General features: G+C 42.5%; 1 long non-coding RNA gene across 1 annotated transcript; it reads right to left on the bottom strand.

The window, feature by feature from the left end:
- Positions 1 to 294: 294 nt before the first annotated feature.
- Positions 295 to 559, bottom strand: LOC115423540 (uncharacterized). Its single transcript, XR_003935982.1, has 2 exons — positions 523 to 559; positions 295 to 382 (listed from the first exon to the last, which is right to left on the bottom strand). It is a non-coding gene; the product is annotated as an uncharacterized LOC115423540 (long non-coding RNA).
- Between the last annotated feature and the right edge of the window lie 5,150 nt (positions 560 to 5,709).

Genomic DNA, 5,709 nt, shown 5'->3' with positions numbered 1-5,709 from the left:
ATATCCAGCCTGACAACAAGCACATTTCCTGTTTACGTTTAGTGTGTGATGACGTAGTTGCCACAGTAGCCTGTAGGCTCTTATCATGACAGTCTGGAACCTGGACTGAACAGAACTCAGACTCTCAGATCTCAGACCTGATATTTTCTGGTAGTTTGTTCCAGATGTACGGAGCATAGAAACTGAACGCTGATTCTCCAGGTTTAGTTCTGACTTTTGGAACCCAGAGCAGACCTGCACCAGACCACCTGAGTGGTCTGGATGGTTCATACTGGACTTAAAGGTCTCTGATGGATTTTGGGCCTAAACCATTCAGTGCTTTACATGAAGCAAGAGAATTTTAGAGTCTATTCTCTGAAAGACAGGGAGCCAGTGTAGAGACCTGAGAACTGGACTGATGTGGTCCAGTGTAGAGACCTGAGAACTGGACTGATGTGGTCCAGTGTAGAGACCTGAGAACTGGACTGATGTGGTCCAGTGTAGAGACCTGAGAACTGGACTGATGTGGTCCAGTGTAGAGACCTGAGAACTGGACTGATGTGGTCCACTCTCTTGGTCTAATGCCCCGTTTCCACTGTGTGGTATCGGCTCGACTCGACTCGACTCGGCCTTTTTGTGTTTCCATTATGAGAAAGGACCTGGAATCTGGTACCCGGTACTAGTTTTTTGGTATCACCTCCGCTGAGGTTCCAGGACTGGGGACCAGATACTAAAATGTGACGTGTAAACATTGCAGACCACTGATTGGTCAGTCAGTTTTCTCTGTGACCCGCCATTTTACAAAAAACAGATGCAGAAGTGGACAGTAAATCTGTCGGTACATTAATTCACATGATAACAGCCCAAAACTACACCACGGTTTGTCGAGGAGATTCAGTCTTTGGTGGTAGACGGAAAAATTCAGACGAGACAACACGCAACGAGCGAGTTTATCAGCAACTCTCTGAACAGACGACATGGAAGTAACGCGCCGCATCACTATGACGACCAGGTACTGTAAAGTCGGTAGTATCTTGTAATGGAAACACTCTCCGGGAATACTGATTCGAGCCGAGTGGAGCTGGTTCCATGTAGTGGAAACGCGGCAGTAGTGAGGACTGGAGCAGCAGCATTCTGGATCAGCTGCAGTTGTCTGATGGACTTTTTAGGTAGACCACAGAAGATCCTGTTCCAGTATCAACTCCACTAAAGAAAAATGCACGGACTAGTTTTTCAAGGTCCCATCAGTCCTTTAATCCTAGACATATTCTTGAGGTGATAGTAAGATGACTTTGTAATTGTTTGTATGTGGTTTTAAAATTCAACACCCAGACTCCTGGCCTGGTCTGAGGTTTTGAACTGAAGTAACTGGAACTGCATTCATGACATAGTCTTAAAATCTTAAGTATATACAGAACCTGTCTAGAATATTCTAACACACCTACCCATTTAAACACATTTAAATGTTTTTGACAGACAAAACCGGGATTTGACTGATGTGTTCATCAAGGTCCAGTTTGTTTCTGCAGCACATTTACTACTACTACTACTACTACTACTACTACTACTACTACTACTAATAATAATGGATTGGATTTCTACAGTGCTTTTCGAGGTGTGTGATCCATTCTTCCTTCACTCACTCATTCCCACTCTGGTGGTGGTAAACTCCATCTGTATCCACAGCTGCCCTGGGGCAGACTGATGGAAGCATGGCTGCCAATCTGCACCAAACGGCCCCTCCCACCACCAAGCATTCACACACATTCACACACCAGTATGAGTGACACTGGAGGTAAGGGGGGTGAAGTGTCTTGTCCAAGGACACGACCCTTGGGTTATTGGACGACCCACTCTACCTCCTGACCCACAGCGGCCCCACACACAAAACAACACAAGGTACCCAATGTGCAGTAAACAGATAGAAGGAAGTCCATGATACAGTGAACTAGTGAGAAGAAGAAGAAAATAAACTGAAACTGATAAGAACATGAAATAAATAGGATACATCATCTAAAACACAACCAGTTCACCTGTTAGATGATTGACCTTGGACTTGATAAAACATGACACTGTATACGACTGACACTGATGATGAATGACTGACTGTGGAAACTTCACTGTGGACTTTATGAAATTTGGATTCTGTGCTTCTCCACTCTTCCTTAATTTCCTAAATGCAGACACTGACTGATTCAGGAGAGTGTTGACATCAGGAATACAACTCTTGTAGTTCATTTCCTGGACTCGTCTCTTTGTGGTGGTCCTTGATGCACTAAGTTCAGCTTCAGTCCACTCTTTGTGATGCTCTTCCAAGTTCTTGAATCCGCTTTTTTTATAGAACAGTATATAAGTCTAATATCTAAACCAAGTTAAGTGTAGTCAAGGAGATGGATAGATAATATAGGGTGTGTATATGAATAGTATTCTAAAACACTTGATATCAACCTATTTTTTTTACCTCCTCCAGGAGATATTGGGATCACTTTGCTTTGTGTGTTTGTTTGTTTGTTTGTTTGTTTGTTTGTTTGTTAGCAACTTTACGGGAAAACTATTCCAACCATCTTTACCAAATTTTCCCCACGGATAGGCCTAGGCCCTGGGACCAACCCATTAAATTTTGGGCCAATTAGGCCAAAGTTCAAGGTCACAGCAAGGTCACAACATCTACACTTTTCCTATCTCTCACCATTGAGCAATTTTCGAAAATTCATAAAAAATTCAAAACGACTCTGATTAGCCTCCAATTTGATCCACCCGTAGCTTAGAACAATATCTTGTATCGGGGACAAAATTGTCCACATCCACTGTGGAATGTGGAATCTGTGGACATTTACATTTAACACTGAAAATCCCATTTACCACACATTTTTCATTTACATATGTTTCTATGTGGTTACCTCTGCCAAGGAGGTGATGTTTTTACCAGGGTTCGTTGGTTTGTTTGTTTGTTGATTAGTTAGCAAGATAACTCAAAAAGTTATGACTTCTGAGGGAAATATCAGCCTCTTTAGCTGTTCAACACTTAGCTTAGCCTTGATTAGATAGGTAAGGTAATGTTAGTAGTTACACTTAAACTAACTTGTGCTACAAAGACGTCCTGAGAGGGGTGAGTTTTTGGCCATTTTCAATTCTGACTTGAATTATGAATGTTTCACTAACATTAGTAATAGTAAATTATCATTCTATTCACAAATACATCTCATCCTTTGTAAAAAAGACACTCTCTCTACATGAAGTGAACTTCAGATTTTGATTTGATGCTAATTTTCTCTCAGAAAATGATCTTTACAATACATGAAGTTGTCTTGTATTTAAGGCCTCCAGGAGCAGAGGAAACTGAATTTCTTTTCACACTTTCTTCGTATGTAGGGATCTGAGTTATTCCTTTTCAGTCCACCACAGGTCTTTATATCGTCATAGCATTCGATCGTGTGCTGTAGTTGTTCTCCACCCACCCACATCCACCGACCAGCCAGGAATCGCAGACCGGTCCACACCTGAGAAACATTCAGCAGAGGACACAGAGGATGAGCCACTCAAACACACAGTGAGGTCCAATCCCATTTCTCATTTTCACCCCTCCCCTTGGCCCCTCCTCCTTACCTCTACCCAGGGTGTAAAATTAACTTTTTATCTCATCTGCCATTGGTTAGTGACCTGCAAAAATGTATCAGCCAAATTAAAAAATCATGCTTTATTTGACTCTAAAATATTTACCATACTTTTTTTTAAAAATGAAAATCCAACTGAAGCATCACTTCAAGAATACAGTTATGTACAGATAAAATTAGATTATTGCTATTTTATGAGATTATATTTAATTTCAAGATGATTGCTGCATCATCATGTAATAAAAAATATATTTTATCAATGTCTGTCTGACAGCTTTAACAGGAACATTCCAGTTAACCCACAGAAAAAAGGGAAAAGAATAAAAAAAACATCAACTGGGAGTGAGTCTAAATGAAATGAACTTCAGACCATACAGATTTTTCTAGAATGCTTTATGAATACTAGGGTTGGGTAAAAAAAAATCAATTTGATCAATTTTATTTTAATTTCACGTTATCAAGTAATAGTGGATGAGATAGATTTTCCAGAGCGGGACCGTGAGTACCAGAACCGGGTACCACTGAGGTCCGTTTTATGGGCCCCTGTGGGAGACAGAACATGTCGATCTCACTTGCACTGTTTCTGGTGTAGGAGGTCCGCAGAGGAAGGGTGGGGCAAACCCACTGTGGGAGGTCGAACCTGCATTGCGCAGGAACTGGCCCTGGACCACCTGGTCGGCGGAGGCTCTCTGAAGCGGGTCGTGGAAGCCGGTCATTCTAGGAATATGAACTTGGATCCACACTCAGGCACCGACCCGACTCTGGCTCAGGTAATGAGCACATGATCAGCCTGAGTCAGACATGTCTGAGTCTGTGTCAGTAACCTGCTTGGAACGATCCGGCAGAAATGGTCGAATGGATGAAAACAAAAACTTACATGCAATTCGAAATTTTCCATCAGCCCCTGGTGGGTGAGTGTTTTTGTGTTACATACCAAACAAATTTTTTACCGGCCATTGGCGCTTGGCGGGTGTTAGTTTTATACCGTGCCCCTCCCCCTTGGCCCTTGCACTTGGCACTAACCCTTGAAATGGAGTTCCAAGGAGTACAGGTTGAAACATTCCCCTATGAAACGGGACAACCCTTCAAGACTGGTTACATCATCAGCAGTCATCGATGCTGCTATGAACAGATGAAACAACTTTGTTTGCGAAAGATTTCCCCATGTGGGCAGCAGCTGTAACCGTCTCTGTTCCATGGGCTTTGGGCATCTTTTTTACTGGTATTGACCACAAACCGCAGAAATATGATCTGTACTGCCCTAAAATGACATGAAGTGGATGCTGAAATGATTATTTACAATGAAAATACGTACATTTGTGTGTTTCTTTCGTCACTGCTGCACTTTTTTTTGCTGTTTTTACCTCCATCTTACCGATGATTCGAACAAAATTATGGGAAATTTCTCACACCCCTGTTTTTGGTGTGGTCCTGAAAAATCTCTGTTTCAAGGGTCAAACAGCCCTCCCCCTTAGCCCTCCCCCTGCGACTCATTGAGAATCAGGACACCCCTACCCCTTCACGTGAACTCACAAAATGGAGGGGGAGGGGTAAGGGGGAGGGGCCAGTGGGTGGATTGGGATTGTGCCTTAGTGTCCACTGTAGAACATGGACCTACCATGTCAGTGGTGGCCTCTTGGATCATCTGTTTGGCGTAGTCGTGGTCACCTGGAGTGAGCAGGGTGGCCAGGTCGTAGCGGTGGCTGTTGTAGGCAGTGGAGTTCCTGACCTTCAGAGACCTGCAGTGCACTAATGCATCCTCCCACGTCTTCTTCTCCTTCACAAGAATCAGGGGTTCATCATAACAGATGAATGAACGCAGAGTGGTGCAATTCGCACTCCTCCATCTAACATGGTGGTAGTATTTATGAGTGCAGTGTTCGCTGTAGTGGTGATCTCCTGAAAGAAGCAGAAGAAATTGTGGCATTTTACTGGATGCACATTTCAGAATTACAGATAAATGAAAAAATAATTTTAAAAATATTTTTTTGTTATTAAAACAGAACATTTTTCTGAGTGTATTTGACCAGGAGTCTTGAACTCATCTGGATGTGACCAGAGAAATATGAAGGACAAAATAAAACATGAATTATGAATTATGGGTATTAATAAATGC

The sequence above is a fragment of the Sphaeramia orbicularis genome, chromosome 8 (assembly GCF_902148855.1).
Source record: "Sphaeramia orbicularis chromosome 8, fSphaOr1.1, whole genome shotgun sequence".
In the NCBI taxonomy this organism is placed as follows: domain Eukaryota; kingdom Metazoa; phylum Chordata; class Actinopteri; order Kurtiformes; family Apogonidae; genus Sphaeramia; species Sphaeramia orbicularis.
This window is presented reverse-complemented; position numbering and strand designations above follow the sequence as displayed.